Here is a 24773-nt window from a genome sequence, read left to right as displayed (position 1 = left end):
AACTACAGGACTAGTTGTAGTAGGCCTATTAGGAAACTACAGGACTAGTTGTAGGCCTATTAGAAACTACAGGACTAGTTGTAGTAGGCCTATTAGGAAATTACAGGACTAGTTGTAGTAGGCCTATTAGGAAACTACAGGACTAGTTGTAGTAGGCCTATTAGGAAACTACAGGACTAGTTGTAGTAGGCCTATTAGGAAACTACAGCACTAGTTGTAGTAGGCCTATTAGGAAACTACAGCACTAGTTGTAGGCCTATTAGGAAACTACAGCACTAGTTGTAGTAGGCCTATTAGGAAACTACAGGACTAGTTGTAGTAGGCCTATTAGGAAACTACAACACTAGTTGTAGTAGGCCTATTAGGAAACTACAGGACTAGTTGTAGGCCTATTAGAAACTACAGGATTAGTTGTAGTAGGCCTATTAGGAAACTACAGGACTAGTTGTAGTAGGCCTATTAGGAAACTACAGGACTAGTTGTAGTAGGCCTATTAGGAAACTACAGCACTAGTTGTAGTAGGCCTATTAGGAAACTACAGGACTAGTTGTAGTAGGCCTATTAGGAAACTACAGCACTAGTTGTAGTAGGCCTATTAGGAAACTACAGGACTAGTTGTAGTAGGCCTATTAGAAACTACAGGATTAGTTGTAGTAGGCCTATTAGGAAACTACAGGACTAGTTGTAGTAGGCCTATTAGGAAACTACAGGACTAGTTGTAGTAGGCCTATTAGGAAACTACAGCACTAGTTGTAGTAGGCCTATTAGGAAACTACAGGACTAGTTGTAGTAGGCCTATTAGGAAACTACAGGACTAGTTGTAGTAGGCCTATTAGGAAACTACAGGACTAGTTGTAGTAGGCCTATTAGGAAACTACAGGACTAGTTGTAGTAGACCTATTAGGAAACTACAGGACTAGTTGTAGTAGGCCTATTAGGAAACTACAGGACTAGTTGTAGTAGGCCTATTAGGAAACTACAGGACTAGTTGTAGTAGGCCTATTAGGAAACTACAGGACTAGTTGTAGTAGGCCTATTAGGAAACTACAGGACTAGTTGTAGGCCTATTAGGAAACTACAGCACTAGTTGTAGTAGGTCTATTAGGAAACTACAGGACTAGTTGTAGGCCTATTAGGAAACTACAGCACTAGTTGTAGTAGGCCTAATGCTGGTGGTTTACAGCTATGCTTATTTGACCCATTTTGTATTTTGGAACGTAACTATGTTAACTAACTTATTGATGTAACAAATGAGGAGGACCATGTGGTATACCACTCATCATCAACATCATCATATTCATCATCATATTCATTATCATCATCATCATCATCACAACCACTACCTATGCAAGACAGTCGATTCAGATAAACTTGATAAATATTATCATAATCCCCATGTCGGATTTGGCCAATGGTGTGCTGTGACATCAAATAGCCACATAACCCTGCACCAATCAAATCGCGTCCCTCTCACAAGCCACACCCACTGGTCCTCCCCCCAGCCATCCCTCATGCACTGTGCTGCCACCGGATGCAGTTGTCATGGAGATGGAAAAGGACCCAGCTTCCACTCGTCGTGCTGTTGCCATGGAAATCCCTGTGGCAGCAGCATCGCTCTCTGTAGCGCCAGGAGAGCCGGAGGAGCAGCGCGAGCCCGCCCTACCCTTTCACCGTGGACAGCACCATAGGACCAGACCGCCGTTCAACCACGGGAGATTTTATATGCTGATAGTTATCGGAGAAATCTCAACGGACCACCACCTTCAGTCTGCCAAAAACACATAAAACAGGGTGAGTGGGTTACTTGACTGGGTATTATAAGTCTTTACACATCTTTCTAAACTGTTGAAGTTCAAGATTGCCCACAAAGATTTTGTTTTATGTAAAAATGTAGTTTGTTTAAATGTCAGAGGCTTGACCCCTATGCATTGGCCTGTACTTGGAATATTCAAATGTACGACAAAAGTCAAACCAAATAGTTTTTTAGAACAAGCTGTGACTTTGTTAGGAATATTGTCATCTAATTCATCCGTTGCAGCGGATCTAAAATGGAGCAGATGACGCCTACATCTCAAACGTAGGCTGCAGCATGAGTGGGTTGGATTTCACATTGAACAGAGCTGTTTGGTAATGCATAGAGGACACTGCACCAGATGTATAGCCCCTATATGGCTGAATATAGCAATACAGAACACAAAACTATTCTACTGTATGTGATATCCTGAATGGTTTCTGGAATAAAGGGCTGAATTACTCTTTATAGTTTGCAATGGATTATTCTCCATAGTTATTGCAGTTGGCTAGAATAACTAAGAATTTTCAAATGTGCAATCAGGAGGCCCTACTGGGTTATCTGAAACACTGGAATATAGATGACCGGAAATAATTCCAGACAAAAAAACCTGATGTGAATATGATGATAAATGATTCTAGAGAAAAGTGTGACGGGTCGTTGAATAGAATACGGTTGTGCATGGAGGCAACACACTGGCCAATCAAGACTAAAAACAAACCGTGCCCTGATGTCTCTTCCTGACCCAATAGACACTCTATTAAATAAGAACTGGATTCATTCAGGGAAACAGCTTGCATACTGAGTAGCTCACTGTTTATAGGGGGCGTAATAAGGTTCATCATATAACTGCCAATATTAATAACAATCAGAGGTTATTTCCCAACCCAGTCATTTTCCGATGTTACTGTACATGAGGGGTTATCAGCTCAGTACTCGAAGGCCATGGTGTTTAATGGTTTTTATTCCATGCCTTTGATTCAGCGGTTGATTAAGATGGTGAAAGACAGGTGTGTGCCCTCTCCAGCCTATTAGTAGAAATCTACCAATCAGTGCCAAGGAGAAATAACAACCAGCAGGGTCATGTTCATTTGGTCACGCAATAGAAATCAGACCCTAGACAGGCCCCTCCACTCCAACAGTAATGTGTTTGTTGTATAGTTGTAGAGCATTATGGGTCATGTAGTGCATCATGCTACATTTGTTATTGTGTGTTAACAGGACTGCGGTCGTGGGACATCGATCTGACTCTGTGCGACCTGAACAGAGAGCTACAGCTCTTCGCGACGCGACACTCTGCCCAGTTCTCCTCAGAGGTCAAAGGTCAGTCCTGTTCAGGATCAAAGGTGACAGTTTGGGGTTGCACAACTCACATGGACAAACGGACCTTGCAATAAATTAGCACATTCAAAGGGATCAGTTTGAGGAAGGCGAGGGCAGAATCACTCATCTTGATCACATAATGAGTCGTTTTTCGGGATGCAAGGGAATTTGTCGATCAGTGATTCTGAGCCGTCCGACTGCAATATAGTCAGTCAATCTCAAACATACATACTAACGAGAGGAGAGGAACTGATGAACAATGTCATCCCATTGTCTTGAGTCTAGTGTTTCTGTGTGTCATGTCTGCTTGGTTTGTGTGTTTACCACATTTTACAGAAAAAGCTGAAAAACAGATGTAACATTTCCTCATATTTCCTCCTTATGAGCCTAATTGATAAAAAGTTGATACATCAGCCCTGATGCCATCTGGACAGCTTTGCTCTGTTATTACACTAACTAGCTTTTGAAAGGTTTTGCCAGAATAAATATGACGTTTGGTGACAGGAGCTGTTTGAGAGAATTAATGGGTTGCGTCCCAAATAGTACCCTATTCCCTATTTGGTGCACTACTTTTGACCAGAGCCCTGGTTCCTTAAAGGGCTCTAAAGGAAGTCGCACACTCATCTCTACTGCTGTGGGTTTTTTTTACCAACACTTCGGCCAAAGAACAGGGTTCTTTCAGAGCTGTAGTTAGTTGCTGCAAGAACTTGCAGGGGCCTTATCATTGACATCCACCGGCCTGTCTGTCTGCGGTTATGACTGCTGAAGGACACATATACACACATATAGTGCCTAGTGAAAGTCTACACACTCCTTGCACAGTTGTCACATTTTGCTGACTTAAAATTAAATATAAAAAGTAAAAGGAATAATACAAATTTGTATCTACACAACCTGCTTAACATTTTCAAAGTGTATGCCTTGATTACGTACAGTTGAAGTCGGAAGTTTACATACACCTTAGCCAAATACATTTAAACTCAGTTTTTCACCATTTCTGACATTTAATCCGAGTAAAAATTCCCTGTCTTAGGTCAGTTAGGATCACACTTTATTTTAAGAATGTGAAATGTCAGAATTATAGTAGAAAGATTTATTTATTTCAGCTTTTATTTCTTTCATCACATTCCCAGTGGGTCAGAAGTTTACATACACTCAATTAGTATTTATTAGCATTGCCTTTAAATTATTTAACTTGGGTCAAACATTTCAGGTAGCCTTCCACAAGCTTCCCACAATAAGTTGGGTGAATTTTAGCCCAATCCTCCTGACGGAGCTGGTGTAACTGAGTAAGGTTTGTAGGCCTCCTTGCTCGCACACGTTTTTTCAGTTCTGCCCACAGTCACGACTTCTGCTGAAGTCGTCCATCTCCTTGTTCGGGCAGCGTTTGTCTTCGTCTTACACACCTGGTTTCAATTCCCCAATTACTTGTTCATTATTTAACCCTCTGTTCCCCCATGGCTGTTTGTGAGTAATTGTTTGTACGTAGTTAATGTGGGCTCTCTTTATTGTATCGCATTTGTATATTTTGAGTAAAGTAAGTTTATTTACTCATATCTGCTGTCCTGCGACCTAACTCCTCTACACCAGCTACACACAGAACGCATGACAGAATTACTCACCTGGAATGGAGTCAGCAGGAGCAGACGCCCTCCCTGTGGCAGTAGAGGAGCGCGTCCAGCATCACGGCACCATGTTGCAACGTCTGGGCACCGCCATGGATCGCGTGCTGCAAACGATGGATTGTTGGGAGAGAGGAGGAGGTCGTCTAGCACCTCCGCCAGCCCCACTACAGCAGGCCCCACTGTCCAGCCCTCCTTCACCCGGTCCCAGCGGGATTCGGCTAGCGCTCCCAAGGGAGTATGATGGGACGGCTGCCGGATGCCAGGGGTTCCTAATCCATCTGGAGCTCTACCTGGCGACTGTCCACCCAGCTCCTTCGGGACGTGAGAGTGTGTCCGCCCTCGTCTCCTGTCTCTCATGCAAAGCCCTGGAATGAGAAATGCCGTATGGAGTGAAGGAGACACAGCATTGGACCATTACGCAGAGTTTTTGACCACCCGCCTGAGGGTCGAGCAGCGTGTGAACGTCTGTTCCACCTGAGGTAGAGTGGCCGTCAGTGCGGTATGGAACGACAGGGACCTGATCGATCACTACCGGTGCAGTCTGCGCGAGGACGTCCGTCGGGAGTTGGCCTGCCGAGACACCACCCTCACGTTGGACCAGCTGGTGGACCTGTCCATCCGGCTGGACAACCTGCTGGCTACCTGCGGACGTCCGGATCGGTGCCTGTTAGTTCCATCCCCCAGCACCACCGCTCCGACGCCCATGGAGCTGGGAGGTGCTGCGCTTAGGGAGAACGGAGGAGGGGCCATTCCCTGCACCATCTGTGGACGCAGAGGGCACACTGCTGGTCGGTGCAGGGGGGGTTCCTCAGGGAGTCGAGGCAGCAGGCAGGGCACTATCGTGTCACCCCAGGTGAGTCGGCACCAGGTTCACCCAGAGCCTCCTGTTGCCCACATGTATGTGTTTATCAAATTTCCTGAGTTTTCCCCACATTCCCAGCATAAGGCGCTCTTCCCAGCATACGGCGCTCGTAGATTCAGGCGCAGCTGGGAATTTTATTGACCGTTCATTTGCCCATAGTTTAGGGATTTCCCTTGTTACTGTGTATTTTCCCTTCCCTGTGCACGCCCTAGATAGTCGACCATTAGGGTCATGGCTGATTAGGGAGGTCACCGCTCCACTAAGCATGGTTACGCAGGAGGGTCACAAGGAGAGAATCAGTCTCTTCCTTATTGATTCTCCTGCGTTTCCCATGGTGCTGGGCCTATCATGATCCCACTATTTCGTGGCACAGGGGCTCTCAAGGGGTGGTCACGAGAGTGCTCAGGGAGGTGTGTAGGGGTTTCCATTGGTGCGACTACTGTGGAAAGTCCAGACCAGGTCTCCACCGTGCACATCCCCTCAGAATATGCCGATTTGGTTCTCGCTTTCTGTAAAAAGAAGGCGACTCAATTACAACCCCATCGACGGGGGACTGTGCGATAAATCTCCTGGTAGACGCAGCACTTCCCAGGAGTCACGTGTATCCTCTGTCACAGGAGGAGACAGCGGCTATGGAAACATATGTCTCCGAATACCTGGGGCAGGGATACATTCGGCCCTCCACTTCACCTGCCTCCTCGTGTTTCTTTTTTGTGAAGAAGAAGAATGGAGGTCTGTGCCCGTGTATAGACTATCGAGGTATAAATCAGATCACTGTGAGGTACAGCTACCAGCTGCCTCTCTTCGCCAGTGCGATCAAGGCAATGCACGGGCGCGCTTCTTCACAAAATTGGATCTTAGGAGCGCTTACAATCTGGTGCGTATCCAGGAGGGGAACGAGTGGAAGACGACATTTAGTACCACCTCAGGGCACTATAAGTACCTTGTCATGCCGTACAGGTTGATGAATGCTCCATCACTCTTCCAGGCCTTTGTTGACAAGATTTTCCTGGACCTGCACGGGCAGGGTGTAGTGGTGTATGAAGGACATTCTGATATACTCTGTTCCACGAACCGAGCATGTGTCCCTGGTGCGCAGGGTTCTTGGTCGACTGTTGGAGCATGACCTGTATGTCAAGGCTGAGAAATGTCTGTTCTTCCAACAGTCAGTCTCCTTCCTAGGGTAGCGCATTTCCATGTCAGGGGTGGAGATGGAGAGTGACTGCATTTCAGCCGTGGGTAATTGGCCGACTCCCACCACGGTAAAGGAAGTGCAGCGGTTTCTAGGGTTTGCCAACTACTATCGGAGATTTATCCGGGGTTTTGGTCAGGTAGCAGCTCCCATTACCTCACTGCTGAAGGGGGGACCGGTGCGACTGCAGTGGTCAGCTGAGGCGGACAGGGATTTTGGTCGTCTGAAGGCTTTGTTTACCGATGCTCCCATATTGGCTCATCCGGACCCCTCTTTGGCATTCATAGTGGAGGTGGACTCGTCCGAGGCTGGTGTTGGAGCCGTGCTGTCTTCGTAGGGAGACCGGGCAAAGGGAGGAGATGGCAGGACTTAGAAAACCGACAAAACAGGTAGAGGACCACCAAAAGCAGCCACTAGAAAACAGGAACGCAGTCTAGTCGAAAACAGAGGAACACACTCCTCTACTAAACTAACGTGCGGGAAAAACAGTCCCGTGAAATAAACCTGCTTAACAGGGAAAAACGCAACACAAGCCAACGACAGTAACACAAACAATCCCACACAAAACCTAGCGGGTAGGGCGAGATTAAATACCCCACTGATTAGCCTAATCTAGACACAGGTGAACACAAGATGGACAAAACCAAACGAAAAAGAAAAGGGATTGGTGGCAGCTAGTAGGCCGGCATCGACGACTTCCGAGCGCCGCCCGAACAGGGAGAGGAGCCACCTTCGGTGGAAGTCGTGACAATCGTGCACAAAGTAGATGTCCTAACCAACTTTCAAAAACTATAGTTTGTAGTTGAGTGGTTGAAAAACTAGTTTTAACGACTGCAACCTGAGTGTATGTAAACTTCCAACTTCAACTGTATGTCTTCACACCCCAGAGTTATTACTTGGTGGAAGCAACTTTGGCAGCAATTACAACTGTAAATCACTTCTAATGAGATTCTACCAACCCTTAGGGCAACATATATCCATTGTTTTGTCAAAATTGCTCAAGCTCTGTAAGTTTGGTTGGGAGTCAAAATATGGACAGCAATATTCAACCCTGTCTCTGATTTTCAAGGAGATTTAAGTCTTTGGTATTTTAATGTGTTCATTGTCCCACTGAAAAATACAACTCTATCCCAGGGTTAGGTTTTCAGAAGACTGAGGCATGTTTTCTGCACTTTTTACCTTGGCTTTGCTCCTTTACATTTATTTTGATCCTGACAAACCGCAGTCCCTGCAGGTGATAAGCATACCCATAACATGATGCTACCACCAAAATACTTGAAAATACAGAGGTTTGATTAGATATCAGATTGTGTCGAGTCTGGGCTTCCGGAACAGCCCCACAAGACATGCAGACACAAGGGATGCAGACTAAGAGATGACAATAATAGAGATATCTGCTGAGACAGCAGAAATCTATATTATTGTAATTTCTTAGTCTGCATCCCAAATAGCACCCTATTCCCTATATAGTGCACTACTTTTGACCAGGGCCCATAGCATTATGTAGGGAATAGGGTGCCATTTAGAATGCTGCCCTGGAATGGAGTCACTATTCTCCAGACAAGAGAAGGCACCATGGAAATGAGCTATAGATGATATGGGGAGTATCGACCAGACTGTGGATCAATGGCTCTAATGTCAAAGTGAACACAATCTTCCCTGGGTGAAGATGAGACTAGGGCCTGTGGTGAGCCAGTGTAGCCGTGGAACTACTCTATGTCTGTAGGTCATCACTATCCGGCCATGCTGGAGAAGACGGAAGTACAATGCCTTCTATTCACAAATGCAGATTTGATAACCTACCCTAACCCTTAGTCTAGGATTGGCCTTAACCCAAACCCAAACCCTAGAAACCATGCTTGCTCATTATTATTTTGTCCATTCTAGCATGCTTCTCTGGTGACTACCCTGCCTGTTGCTTACAGCAGCAACTGTCAAACCATGAGTTTATGTCATCTCCATCTCCTCCTCATTGGTCATTCTTGTATAAGCAGTCACTGAAATACTCTTTATTTTTGTGTGTCTATTTCTGATATACACTGATATATCTCATTATTGACGCAGCAGCAGAGTTGAGCATATGTTGTTGCCACTTCCCATGATCCCGTGTGAGAAACTGATCAAAGGAGCCTCTAGATCTATATATCTCTCTCCATCCACCCACTCATTTCACAAGGGCCAGTGTTCTCATGCTACAGAGGTAGGATCTTAATTTGATCACTCTTTTGTTGCTGAGAAATGCAGATGAGCTTTGTGATTTACATAAATTCACTGAAAACCCACAAGTTATATTAACAGTATTGCTTTTTAATTGGCAAGGGAAGAAATAAGGCATTATTTAGCATAGAAGTGAATGTGAAGTGAAAATGACTGTATTACCTGGAATAGAGATACAGTATGTGAACAGGGTGTGAAATTTAGTAAACGTCCCAAATGGCACCCTATTCTCTTTTGATAAAAAAATGCATCTATTGAGAATCGAAGTGAAACCTAAAGAAAGTCATACACACAACCCTATCCTACTGATGTGAATATAAAAAGGTGTGTGTGGGGGGGCATACATGAGCACAGCGACGTTCTAGTTTGGTATGCCAGACTACATGTCTTGTCTGACAGCTCACCATTTGCATACCGCTGTTTGATCCTCCATCTCTGCATAATCTCACATCAGGTTGCTATTGGACCAATCCACTAATCCAAATCCGTTTGATTAGGATGCACTGTCGCAGTCAGGGTGCCTGTTTTGGGTACTCTGTCTGTCAACACCTGACAAACACTTATTCCTTTACTTGACTATTTTACCTACCTGGATCTCTCTATCTGTCTATCTGACACTTTTATCTCCTATATTTCCCTTGCTTGTTGTCCCCCTCTATCTTACATCCCTCCATTATTACTCTTCCTCTATACTTGCAGCTCTCTCATGAACAAAACAATGTCCTACACTAATGATGATTTTACCAATAATTAAACGCCTCCTTCCCACCTCTCTCTTTCTCTCATCCTCCCTCCATCTCACCACCTCTTTTTATTTATTCTCACAGTCCCTCTCTCTTTGCACTCTCCCTACTTTCTCTCTCTCCCTCTTACATACCATCTCTCATCTCCCTTTCTCCCTCTCTCCCTCCCACCTCCCATCTCTCTCTCTCTCTCTCTCTCTCTCTCTCTCTCTCTCTCTCTCTCTCTCTCTCTCTCTCTCTCTCTCTCTCCTCTACTCTCTCACTGCCCTCCTCCTCTATATCTATGTCTTTAGCTCTACTCTCTCTCTCACTTCCTAACATCTTTCATCTCCCTCTCTCACTCCTCACCCTCTCTCTCCTACCTCCCTGCCACCCTCCTCTCTCTCTCTCTCTCTCTCTCTCTCTTTGGGTGAGTGAAGCTTGACTAAAGCACGATGGGGCTTGTAGGTGCCAGTGCTGAGGTCTGCATAAAGTAGCATCGCTCACCCTGAGCCCCCTGTTTTCAGGCAGAGAGCAATAACTCAGACCAGCTCCAGCCCAGCCTTGAATCCAGGCTTTGCTTTGAGAAAGACACCATATTTCTGAGGTTGGCAGGTGGCATTACCATTAACGCTTGCCAGCACTGAATAAGACCTCAACTCAGCGGTGGGTTCCTGTGTTGTTACCCCATAGATGGCTACTGGCAGAACCCCATAGACTGCTACTGGCAGACCACCATAGTCTGCTACTGGCAGACCCTCATAGACTACTACTGGCAGACCCCCATAGACTACTACTGGCAGACCCCCATAGACGGCTACTGGCAGACCCCCATGGACTGCTACTGGCAGACCCCCATAGACTACTACTGGCAGACCCCCATAGACGGCTACTGGCAGACCCCCATGGACTGCTACTGGCAGACCCCCATAGACTACTACTGGCAGACCCCCATAGACGGCTACTGGCAGACCCCCATAGACTGCGACTGACAGACCCCCATAGACTACTACTGGCAAAACACCATAGATTGTTACTGGCGGGCTCCAATAAACTGCTACTGGCAGACCCCCATAGACTACTACTGGCAGACCCCCATAGACTACTACTGGCAGACCCTAATAGGCGGCTACTGGTAGACCCCCATAGATGGCTACTGGCAGACCCCCATAGACTGCTACTGTCAGACCCCCATAGAGTACTACTGGCAAACCACCATAGATTGTTACTGGCGGACTCCAATAAACTGCTACTGTTAGACCCCCGTAGACTGTTACTGGCAGACCCCCATAGACTGTTACTGGCAGACCCCCATGGACTGTTACTGGCAAACCCCTATAGACTGTTACTGGCAGAACCCCATAGACTGTTACTGGCAGACCCCCATCGACTGTTACTGGCAGACCCCCATAGACTGTTTCTGGCAAACTCTTGAGACTGCTAGTGCCAGAACACAGCAGGGACAATACAGAGAGAGCTTCTATATTATTCAGTTTGTCACCTTGTATGTTATTCACTATATCACCTTGTATGTTATTCACTTCATCACCTTGTATGTTATTCAGTTTGTCGCCTTGTATGTTCTTCAGTTTATCACCTTGTATGTTATTCAGTTTGTCGCCTTGTATGTTCTTCAGTTTATCACCTTGTATGTTCTTCAGTTTATCACCTTGTATGTTATTCAGTTTGTCGCCTTGTATGTTATTCAGTTTATCACCTTGTATGTTATTCAGTTTATCACCTTGTATGTTATTCAGTTTATCACGTTGTATGTTATTCAGTTTATCACCTTGTATGTTATTCAGTTTATCACCTTGTATGTTATTCAGTTTATCACCTTGTATGTTATTCAGTTTGTCACCTTGTATGTTATTCACTATATCACCTTGTATGTTATTCACTTCATCACCTTGTATGTTATTCAGTTTGTCGCCTTGTATGTTCTTCAGTTTATCACCTTGTATGTTATTCAGTTTGTCGCCTTGTATGTTCTTCAGTTTATCACCTTGTATGTTCTTCAGTTTATCACCTTGTATATTCTTCAGTTTATCACCTTGTATGTTATTCTCTTCATCATCTTGTATGTTATTCAGTTTATCACCTTGTATGTTCTTCAGTTTATCACCTTGTATATTCTTCAGTTTATCACCTTGTATGTTATTCAGTTTATCACCTTGTATGTTATTCAGTTTATCACCTTGTATGTTATTCAGTTTATCACCTTGTATGTTCTTCAGTTTGTCGCCTTGTATGTTATTCAGTTTATCACCTTGTATGTTATTCAGTTTATCACCTTGTATGTTATTCAGTTTGTCGCCTTGTATGTTATTCAGTTTATCACCTTGTATGTTATTCAGTTTATCACCTTGTATGTTATTCAGTTTATCACCTTGTATGTTATTCAGTTTATCACCTTGTATGTTATTCAGTTTATCACCTTGTATGTTATTCAGTTTATCACCTTGTATGTTATTCAGTTTATCACCTTGTATGTTATTCACTTCATCACCTTGTATGTTATTCAGTTTGTCGCCTTGTATGTTCTTCAGTTTATCACCTTGTATGTTCTTCAGTTTATCACCTTGTATGTTCTTCAGTTTGTTTGTATGTTATTCAGTTTATCACCTTGTATGTTATTCAGTTTATCACCTTGTATGTTATTCAGTTTGTCGCCTTGTATGTTATTCAGTTTATCACCTTGTATGTTATTCAGTTTATCACCTTGTATGTTATTCAGTTTATCACCTTGTATGTTATTCAGTTTATCACCTTGTATGTTCTTCAGTTTATCACCTTGTATATTCTTCAGTTTGTCGCCTTGTATGTTATTCAGTTTATCACCTTGTATGTTATTCAGTTTATCACCTTGTATGTTATTCAGTTTGTCGCCTTGTATGTTATTCAGTTTATCACCTTGTATGTTATTCAGTTTGTCGCCTTGTATGTTATTCAGTTTATCACCTTGTATGTTATTCACTTCATCACCTTGTATGTTATTCAGTTTGTCGCCTTGTATGTTCTTCAGTTTATCACCTTGTATGTTATTCAGTTTGTCGCCTTGTATGTTCTTCAGTTTATCACCTTGTATGTTCTTCAGTTTATCACCTTGTATATTCTTCAGTTTATCACCTTGTATGTTATTCTCTTCATCATCTTGTATGTTATTCAGTTTATCACCTTGTATGTTCTTCAGTTTATCACCTTGTATATTCTTCAGTTTATCACCTTGTATGTTCTTCAGTTTATCACCTTGTATGTTCTTCAGTTTATCACCTTGTATGTTCTTCAGTTTATCACCTTGTATGTTCTTCAGTTTATCACCTTGTATGTTCTTCAGTTTGTCACCTTGTATGTTCTTCAGTTTGTCACCTTGAATGTTCTTCAGTTTATCACCTTGTATGTTCTTCAGTTTATCACCTTGTATGTTCTTCAGTTTATCACCTTGTATGTTCTTCAGTTTATCACCTTGTATGTTCTTCAGTTTATCACCTTGTATGTTCTTCAGTTTATCACCTTGAATGTTCTTCAGTTTATCACCTTGAATGTTCTTCAGTTTGTCACCTTGTATGTTCTTCAGTTTGTCACCTTGTATGTTCTTCAGTTTATCACCTTGAATGTTCTTCAGTTTATCACCTTGAATGTTCTTCAGTTTGTCACCTTGTATGTTCTTCAGTTTGTCACCTTGAATGTTCTTCAGTTTGTCACCTTGTATGTTCTTCAGTTTATCACCTTGTATGTTCTTCAGTTTATCACCTTGTATGTTCTTCAGTTTGTCACCTTGTATGTTCTTCAGTTTGTCACCTTGAATGTTCTTCAGTTTGTCACCTTGAATGTTCTTCAGTTTGTCACCTTGAATGTTCTTCAGTGTATCACCTTGTATGTTCTTCAGTTTGTCACCTTGAATGTTCTTCAGTTTGTCACCTTGAATGTTCTTCAGTTTATCACCTTGAATGTTCTTCAGTTTATCACCTTGTATGTTCTTCAGTTTGTCACCTTGAATGTTATTCAGTTTATCACCTTGAATGTTATTCAGTTTGTCACCTTTGTATGTTCTTCAGTTTGTCACCTTGTATGTTCTTCAGTTTATCACCTTGAAAGTTCTTCAGTTTATCACCTTGAATGTTCTTCAGTTTATCACCTTGAATGTTCTTCAGTTTATCACCTTGAATGTTCTTCAGTTTATCACCTTGTATGTTCTTCAGTTTATCACCTTGTATGTTCTTCAGTTTATCACCTTGAATGTTCTTCAGTTTATCACCTTTGTATATTCTTCAGTTTATCACCTTGTATGTTCTTCAGTTTATCACCTTGAATGTTCTTCAGTTTATTACCTTGAATGTTCTTCAGTTTGTTCACCTTGTGTGTTCTTCAGTTTATCACCTTGTATGTTCTTCACTTCATCACCTTGTATGTTCTTCAGTTTATCACCTTGAATGTTCTTCAGTTTATCACCTTGTATGTTCTTCAGTTTATCACCTTGTATGTTCTTCAGTTTATCACCTTGTATGTTCTTCAGTTTATCACCTTGTATGTTCTTCAGTTTATCACCTTGTATGTTCTTCAGTTTATCACCTTGTATGTTCTTCAGTTTATCACCTTGTATGTTCTTCAGTTTATCACCTTGAATGTTCTTCAGTTTATCACCTTGTATGTTCTTCAGTTTATCACCTTGTATGTTCTTCAGTTTATTACCTTGAATGTTCTTCAGTTTATCACCTTGTATGTTCTTCAGTTTATCACCTTGTATGTTCTTCAGTTTATTACCTTGTTTCTTCAGTTTATCACCTTGTATGTTCTTCAGTTTATCACCTTGTATGTTCTTCAGTTTATCACCTTGAATGTTCTTCAGTTTATTACCTTGAATGTTCTTCAGTTTATCACCTTGTACGTCAGTGTTTCCAAACTCAGTCCTCTGGTTTTGCTCTAACACGACACAGCTGACACAACTCATCATCATGCTTTGATTATTTGAATGAGCTGTGTACAGTAATGCTAGGGAATAACAAACAGAAGGTTTGGGCTCCCCAGGACTGTGTTTGGTAACGGCTGTATATTAAATGTGTTGTATCATGTGTACAGAATGCAGGTCAAAATCAAAAATCAAAATCAAATCAAATCAAATGTATTTGTCACATACACATGGTTAGCAGATGTTAATGCGAGTGTAGCGAAATGCTTGTGCTTCTAGTTCCGACAATGCAGTAATAACCAACAAGTAATCTAACTAACAATTCCAAAACTACTGTCTTATACACACAAGTGTAAGGGGATAAAGAATATGTACATAAAGATATATGAAAGAGTGATGGTTAGCTGTATCATCTGACTACAACTAGTCAAGCTAACTAACTGAAATGATGCTTAGTGCTGCATTAATGCTCATTATAGCTCCCTCAAATTATCATTTATACCTCGAAGCCAGTTCCACAGCTTTTCTTTCATTCTTCCCCTCTAATCAGGGAGTGGGACTGATTTAGACCGGGGCTACCAGGTGGGTGCAAGTCATTTTCAGGTACATTCTTTGAAAAAAGGTTTCCAAAGGGGTTCTTCAGCTGTCCCCAAAGAAGAACCTCAGGTAGAAACCTTTTTGGATCCATGTAGAACCCTTTGTGGTTTTACATGGAACCCAAGAAGGTTCTACATGGAACCAAAAATGGTGCTTCAAAGGGTTCTCCTATGTGGACAGACGAAGAACCCGTTTAGCTTTTTGAACAGAAAAGCAGCAGTTGTCCGGACGTCGCAGGGTAAGATTTGAACACCCCTGTCAAAGGTTCTGATCTGTTTTCTGATGTATTTCTTGATTCCATTCCTCTTTTACCACTAAATATGTTATAGGAACTAGTGTTCACTGATGATCATCCTAAAGAATACATCATGTGGCACACACCGTCATAACTACAACCTCTCAGTTCATTGGTTCCTTTTAGACAACCAGATAAAGTACATGAACAAGGGCCTCACTCAGGTGAATTGTTATCTAATATATTCTCAGGTTTGATAGACAAGGCAGTTGAATACCTGCCATGCTAAACAGTTAATCACCAGTGTGAATGGAGGTGTGTTTGCTCTAGCAGAGTTAAATCAACACTGCCAGGAAGCTGAAGTGTGTAGTTTAATCACTGCACCAGAAGCGCCTGCCAAATATAGAAAGTGTGCTCGGGATTATATTTCAATCAATCTGAGGATTTGGTTCAGATTGTGTTTGGATGTGTACAGAGATTAAGAGCACCAATGCTTGCCAGTTTTGTTAAAGATGATCATATTGTTATAATAAATGGTGTTTATAGTTGATCCTTGTAAATGATTCAAGTAGCACTGTGGATGACCACAGCCTTGCACTCGTTAAAACGTTGTGCAACACTTTGTATGACCATTTAGCCCTTCTTTTCTTTTTGATTGAATATTAAACATGTTTTCTTAACCACCCCTCCCCCAACTCCAGAGAATGTGAGAGGACTCAAATGGTACAAAGCATAAACTACAGATGAATGAGATGAGTGTCCAGAATGAGGCAGGATGAAACAGAGGACTCTGGGACTTTAAAGCCAGGGAGAGGCGCTGTGCGGCTGGCTCTGTCACTGGGCAGTGGGAAAAGACTGTGGTGTGTATAAAAGAGATGAAGAGGGAGGGAAGGACCAACTTCTGGAGGAAGAAAGAGAAGAGGATACAGAGTGAGGGAGAGAAAGAGAGCAAGGGAAGGGTAGAGAGAGAAAGAGACATACAGAGAATGTGAGGCTACAGGGCAGAGTCTCTAATGTGTAAGTAGAGAAAGAACTATGGATATTCAGCCTTTAAGGGTCCCTACAGATCTCTCAACATAAAATGGGTTTAGAAGGTCAGGTTCAAAGGCTTTGCCCCACAGTCTGCACTTCAAATAGGCCAACAACATCAAGAGATACCTAAGAATAAGTGTCTGTTCCAAACCAGCTCTTATAAGACACACATTTACATTTAGTCATTTAGCGGACGCTCTCATCCAGAACTATCTGTGAATACAAAACATGTGTTGTATGTATTGGAGGCTAACAATGATCCTGACACCAAAGGAAAACAGATCATTCCAGAAATATCAGATGTGTTTCTTTAACTGTCATCATGATTTGGATCCCTGCAGAGATGTTGGTTAAAGGGTTGGGGGAAATCAATTCATCACAATGGCTAATTTCTTCTGGGTTGGGACAGTGCTCCCTAAGGTGATGTTACCACGGTGACCGAAAATCTCAGGCGAGTCTGACTCACTCCACTGGTTTGGATGAATATGAGAGAGGGATCAATCAAAGCTTCAAGTTCCTTGGCGTACACATCACTGACAAACTGAAATGGACCACGCACACAAACAGTGTGGTGAAGAAGGCGCAACAGAGCCTCTTCAACCTCAGGAGGCTAAAGAAATTTGTCTTGTCACCTAAAACCCTCACAAACTTTTACAGATGCACAATTGAAAGCATCCTGTCGGGCTTTATCACCGCTTGGTACGGCAACTGTACCGCCCACAACAGCAAGGCTCTCCAGAGGGTGGTGCGATCTGCCCAGCGCATCACCGGGGCAAACTACCCGCCCTCCATGACACCTACAGCAACCGATGTCACAGGAAGGTCTAAAATATCATCAAGGACATCAACAACCCGAGCCACTGCCTGTTCACCCTGCTATCATCCAGAAGGTGAGGTCAGTACAGGTGCATCAAAGCTGGGACCAATAGACTGAAACACAGCTTCTATCTCAAGGCCATCAGACTATTAAACAGCCATCACTAGCACATTAGATGCTGCTGCCTATAGGCATAGACTAGTAATCACTGGCCACTTTACGGAATGGAACACTAGTCACTTTAATAATGTTTACATATCTGGCATTTCTCATCTCATATGTATATACTGTATTCTATACTATGCTATGGTATCTTAGTCACTAAATAATGTTTACATATATTTCATTACTCATCTCATATGTACATACTGTATTCTATACTATTCTACAGTATCTCATTCACTTAATAATGTTTACATATCTTGCATTACTCATCTCATATGTATATACTGTTTTTGAAACTATTCTACTGTATCTTAGTCAGTTCCACTCTGACAATATATGTTTAAATCTTTTCATTCCTACTCATCTTGTATGTATATACTGTATTTGTTAGATATTATTCTACAGTATCTCATTCAGAGCTAAATAATGTTTACATATCTTTCATTAACATCTCAATATGTGTATACTGATTCTATACTATTCTACTGTATCTGACCAATAACATCTGCTATCCACGTGTATGTGACCAAGTCTTAACATCTGCTAACACGTCCAATCTTAATCACGTGTATGTGACCAATAACATCTGCTAACCACGTGTATGTGACCAATAACATCTGCTAACCACGTGTATGTGACCAATAACATCTGCTAACCACGTCCAATAACATCTGCTACGTGTATGTGACCAATAACATCTGCTAATCACGTGTATGTGACCAATAACATCTGCTAATCACGTGTATGTGACCAATAACATCTGCTAACCACGTGTATGTGACCAACATCTGCAACCACGTGTATGTGACCAATAACATCTGCTAACATGTGTATGTGACCAATAACATCTGCTAATCATGTGTATGTGACCAATAACATCTGCTAATCACATGTATGTGACCAATAACATCTGCTAATCACGTGTATGTGACCAATAACATCTGCTAACCACGTGTATGTGACCAATAACATCTGCTAACCACGTGTATGTGACCAATAACATCTGCTAATCACGTGTATGTGACCAATAACATCTGCTAATCACGTGTATGTGACCAATAACATCTGCTAAACACGTGTATGTGACCAATAACATCTGCTAATCACGTGTATGTGACCAATAACATCTGCTAACCACGTGTATGTGACCAATAACATCTGCTAACCACGTGTATGTGACCAATAACATCTGCTGAACCACGTGTATGTGACCAATAACATCTGCTAACCACGTGTGACCAATATGTGACCAATAACATCTGCTAACACGTGTATGTGACCAATAACATCTGCTGAACACATGTATGTGACCAATAACATCTGCTAATCACGTGTATGTGACCAATAACATCTGCTAACCACGTGTATGTGACCAATAACATCTGCTAACACATGTATGTGACCAATAACATCTGCTAACCACGTGTATGTGACCAATAACATCTGCTGAACACATGTATGTGACCAATAACATCTGCTAATCACGTGTATGTGACCAATAACATCTGCTAACCACGTGTATGTGACCAATAACATCTGCTAACACATGTGACCAATAACATGTGACCAATGACCACAACATCTGCTAACCACGTGTATGTGACCAATAACATCTGCTAACCACGTGTATGTGACCAATAACATCTGCTAATCACGTGTATGTGACCAATAACATCTGCTAATCACGTGTATGTGACCAATAACATCTGCTACGTGCACCACGTGTACCACGTGTATGTGACCAATAACATCTGCTAAACACGTGTATGTGACCAATAACATCTGCTAACCACGTGTATGTGACCAATAACATCTGCTAACATGCTAATGTGACCAAATAACATCTGCTAACCACGTGTATGTGACCAATAACATCTGCTAACACGTGTATGTGACCAATAACATCTGCTAACCACGTGTATGTGACCAATAACATCTGCTGAACACGTGTATGTGACCAATAACATCTGCTAACCACGTGTATGTGACCAATAACATCTGCTAACCACGTGTATGTGACCAATAACATCTGCTAACCACGTGTATGTGACCAATAACATCTGCTGAACACGTGTATGTGACCAATAACATCTGCTAACCACGTGTATGTGACCAATAACATCTGCTGAACACGTGTATGTGACCAATAACATCTGCTAATCACGTGTATGTGACCAATAACATCTGCTAACCACGTGTATGTGACCAATAACATCTGCTGAACACGTGTATGTGACCAATAACATCTGCTAATCACGTGTATGTGACCAATAACATCTGCTAACCACGTGTATGTGACCAATAACATCTGCTAAACACATGTATGTGACCAATAACATCTGCTGAACACGTGTATGTGACCAATAACATCTGCTAAACACGTGTATGTGACCAATAACATCTGCTGAACACGTGTATGTGACCAATAAACATCTGCCAATAATCTGCAATCACGTGTATGTGACCAATAACATCTGCTAACCACGTGTATGTGACCAATAACATCTGCTGAACACGTGTATGTGACCAATAACATCTGCTAAACACGTGTATGTGACCAATAACATCTGCTGAACACGTGTATGTGACCAATAACATCTGCTGCTATGTGACCAATAACATCTGCTAATCACGTGTATGTGACCAATACGTGTATGTGACCAATAACATCTGCTAAACACGTGTATGTGACCAATAACATCTGCTAATCACGTGTATGTGACCAATAACATCTGCTAATCACGTGTATGTGACCAATAACATCTGCTAATCACGTGTATGTGACCAATAACATCTGCTAACCACGTGTATGTGACCAATAACATCTGCTAAACACGTGTATGTGACCAATAACATCTGCTAAACACGTGTATGTGACCAATAACATCTGCTAACACGTGTATGTGACCAATAACATCTGCTAATCACGTGTATGTGACCAATAACATCTGCTAACCTGCTACGTGTATGTGACCAATAACATCTGCTAATCACGTGTATGTGACCAATAACATCTGCTAATCACGTGTATGTGACCAATAACATCTGCTAACCACGTGTATGTGACCAATAACATCTGCTAACACGTGTATGTGACCAATAACATCTGCTAACCACGTGTATGTGACCAATAACATCTGCTAATCACGTGACCAATAACATCTATCACGTGTGACCAATAACATCTGCTAACACGTGTATGTGACCAATAACATCTGCTAATCACGTGTATGTGACCAATAACATCTGCTAACCACGTGTATGTGACCAATAACATCTGCTAACCACGTGTATGTGACCAATAACATCTGTATGTGACCAATAACATCTGCTAACCACGTGTATGTGACCAATAACATCTGCTGAACACGTGTATGTGACCAATAACATCTGCTAATCACGTGTATGTGACCAATAACATCTGCTAACCACGTGTATGTGACCAATAACATCTGCTAATCACGTGTATGTGACCAATAACATCTGCTAACCACGTGTATGTGACCAATACAATTCGAAGGTGCTGAGCAAATGACATAATAATGAATATAGTAATACATATCTATATAGCAGTAAATGGGTGCTTGTTTCAGTTAGAAGTATGTTCTGCTTCCTATAGGGCATGTACTGTACCCAGAAATGTATTGTGTTTTATTTCATGGTGTATTGGGTTTTCGTATTGTGTGTGAAGTTGACTGGGTCTCCATTAGACCCTTAGGAAAGTCCTTTCACAGACCAGTAAGCAGTGAGCCTTGTGAGAAGAAGGTGGGAATTGCGTGAAATGACTCTCATTGGCTTAGAAAGGTCACAGAGGATAAATCGATTTGACGTTGAAGGCAGTGAAACTAGGAGAGAGAGAGAGAGTGTGTGTCTGTGTTTGTGTGTGTGTCACTGCTCTTCAGTAGTCCTCTGCCGAGCTATCGCTCCTTTCCTGTCAACCCCACCCTAACCAGGATGGACTCTCTAAGGTCATGATGGGGTGCAACTCAATAGTCTAAATATAGTCTAAATATGCTTTTCCTTCATATCTTTCCCTTCATCCACACTCATGTGGAAGAAGATGTTACTGTAGATCATTATAATTATTTTTTTTAACCTTTATTTAACTAGGCAAGTCAGTTAAGAACAAATTCTTATTTTCAATGGCGGCCTAGGAACAGTGGGTTAACTGCCTGTTCAGGGGCAGAACGACAGATTTATACCTTGTCAGCTCGGGGGTTTGAACTTGCAACCTTGTGATAACTAGTCCAACGCTCTAACCACTAGGCTACCCTGCCAAGACAGTGATCATACAGACAAGACAGTGATCATCAATGCCTAAACCATATGTAAGACCTTACTGAGGTAAATAAAAAACTAAGTGGGACAAGAGATTTCTATTCATGCCAAAATGTTAAATGTCTATTTCCCTTTTCAAACTACTGGGCTGAACCGAGCTGAGCTGAGCTGAGCTGAACAAAGCTGAGCTGAGCTTTAGTGCTTTACTGAGCTGGTTACATATCCACCATTGTTGCTAAAGTAGAACCATTCTGTAAAGGACAAGGTGAAATGAAAATATCTGAGACAGATACAGCACAGTACAGTTTGGGTCGACACTGTGATAGACTGCATCAAATTTGCTGAGTAGAGTGTTGGAGACTATTTTGTAAATGACATCGCCAAAGTCAAGGATCGGTAGGATAGTCAGTTTTACGAGGGTATGTTTGGCAGCATGAGTGAAGGAGGCTTTGTTTGTGAAATAGGAAGCCAATTCTAGATTTAACTTTGGATTGGAGTTGCTTAATGTGAGTCTGGAAGGAGATTTTACAGTCTAGCCAGACACCTAGGTATTTATAGTTGTCCACATATTCTAAGTCAGAACTGTCTAGTCATCTTGCTAAGAATCATCTTGTTAATAAACACATCAGACATAAGGATGATTGGCAGTGTGTTTCTAGCAGGAGAGAGAGAAAAGGAGAGGGAGACAGAGAGAGAGAGACAGAGAGAGAGACGTAGAAGTGTCTGCCTCTATCATCTCTAACCAAAAGAACATGCCAGGTCCCATTACTGAGAGCTACTCCAAGCTCACACAAACTTTCAATTATATTTTTATCTGTCAGTGTTGTGTGTTTGTTATGCTCTTTTCAGTGTCACCTGTGCTAGTAATTCAGCTTGTTGCCATTTGTTGTTGCAATTCAATTGGTCCACTGCATTTCAGACAATTAAAACTATTGTCAACTTGCCTTAACCTGTTGGACAGAAGAGAGACTGCTACTTCTTTTGTGGAAAATCACTCTCTGTGCTTTCAAGATAATGCAGGAGCAGTCAATAGCTTATGTTGCTTGTGCCCCCCTTCTCTCCCTCCTCCTTCCTCTCCTCCTCTCCCTCATTCTCTCCCTCCCTCGTCTGTGACTAGAATACTAATACTGAGCTGCCTGGTAGAGTAGTGCATAGTCATCATGGCCGTCTCGACTGTCTCAGACATGTGCAAATACCCAGCCTCTCATGGAGGACAATGGCAATTCAATATAAAGCAAATGCTTCATTAATATTGGCATTGGCATTTTGGCATTTCAGTTTTGAACTGCCATTTGGCTTCAAGTGTAAATCTGCAGATTAATACAATCATTATGCTAACAAGGGGCTGAAGGAAGCACACTTCACTTGTGATTGGCTATCAACTGAAGTGTGTACTAAGGTCTGAAGGGTCTTACCCAAAAGATTGTGGTTTCTCAAATAAATTGTTGATTTTGCTGGACAGATGGAATCATCATCAGTGTAGTCTAATCATTCCCCAATTTTGGGATAAATCTATTGCCCTTATATATTTGTTGTGCGTCTCTTTTCCTCATTTTAGTATTACATCGTCCATAGAATATTTTCTGAAGAGCGTGTATGGAGGACTGAAACAGCTGGACTGTTCCTGAGTTCCTGAGAAAAGAGAGATGGATTTAGATCCAGATCATACCATTCCCAGGTCAGAGCCTTCATACCTGTAGTATGGTGGGAGAAAGATACAGTACATATATGCCTCCACACTGGTACCATTTAAAAAAATACATATTTCACCTTTATTTAACCAGGTAGGCCAGTTGATAACAAGTTCTCATTTAAAACTGCGACCTGGTCAAGATAAAGCAAAGCAGTGAGACAAAAACAACACAGAGTTACACATGGGATAAACAAACGTTCAGTCAATAACACAATAGAAAAATCTGTATACAGCGTGCGCAAATGAAGTAAGGAGGTAAGGCAATAAATAGGCCAATAGTGGCGAAGTAATGACAATTTAGCAATTTACACTGGAGTGATATATGTGCAGATGAGGATGTGCAAGTAGAAATACTGGTGTGCAAAAGTGCAGAAAAACAAAACAAATATGGGGATGAGGTAGGTAGTTGGTTGGATGGGCTATTTACAGATGGGCTGTGTACAGCTGCAGCGATCGGTAAGCTGCTCTGACAGCTGACGCTTAAAGTTAGTGAGGGAGATATAAGTCTCCAACTTCAGTGATTTTTGCAATTCGTTCCACTCATTGGCAGCAGAGAACTGGAAAGAAAAGGAGGAAAAAGGCAGTGTTGGCTTTGGGGATGACCAGTGAAATATAACTGCTGGAGCGTGTGCTACGAGTAGTTGTTGCTATGGTGACCAGTGAAATATAACTGCTGGAGCGTGTGCTACGAGTAGTTGTTGCTATGGTGACCAGTGAAATATAACTGCTGGATAGTGTGCTACGAGTAGTTGTTGCTATGGTGACCAGTGAAATATAACTGCTGGAGAGTGTGCTACGAGTAGTTGTTGCTATGGTGACCAGTGAAATATAACTGCTGGAGAGTGTGCTACGAGTAGTTGTTGCTATGGTGACCAGTGAAATATAACTGCTGGAGTGTGTGCTACGAGTAGTTGTTGCTATGGTGACCAGTGAAATATAACTGCTGGAGAGTGTGCTACGAGTAGTTATTGCTATGGTGACCAGTGTGCTGAGATAAGGTGGAGGTTTACCTAGCAAAGACTTATAGATGACCTGGAGCCAGTAGGTTTGGCGACAAATATGTAGAGAGGACCAGCCAACGAGAGCATATAGGTCGCAGAGCTGTTGGGGGTGGAAAGCATGGCCAGCCGTAGAGAAATGCTTATTGAAAACATAATGTTTTGTATTGTTGCCAAAAAGTTCAATTTTGGTTTCATCTGACCAGAGCACCTTCTTTCACATGTTTGGTGTGTCTCCCAAGTGGCTTGTGGCAAACTTTAAACAACACTTTTTATGGATATCTTTAAGAAATGGCTTTCTTCTTGCCACTCTTCC

At 42.1% G+C, this 24773-nt stretch overlaps 1 protein-coding gene across 1 annotated transcript in view; it reads left to right on the top strand.

Moving 5' to 3' along the window:
- Window positions 1-1774: 1774 nt before the first annotated feature.
- The window catches only part of map1aa (microtubule-associated protein 1Aa), a 74580-nt gene continuing 51581 nt past the window's right edge, over window positions 1775-24773 (top strand). Inside the window, exons 1-2 of the mRNA XM_052515962.1 lie at window positions 1775-1791; window positions 3014-3115. The gene's annotated coding sequence lies outside the window, so the exon portion shown is untranslated. The remainder of the gene's footprint in view (window positions 1792-3013; window positions 3116-24773) is intronic.

The sequence above is a fragment of the Oncorhynchus keta genome, unplaced genomic scaffold, assembly GCF_023373465.1.
Source record: "Oncorhynchus keta strain PuntledgeMale-10-30-2019 unplaced genomic scaffold, Oket_V2 Un_scaffold_3531_pilon_pilon, whole genome shotgun sequence".
NCBI classification, from domain to species: Eukaryota; Metazoa; Chordata; class Actinopteri; order Salmoniformes; family Salmonidae; genus Oncorhynchus; species Oncorhynchus keta.
The sequence above is the reverse complement of the archived record's forward strand: the minus strand, read 5'-3'. Positions and strand labels throughout refer to the sequence as shown.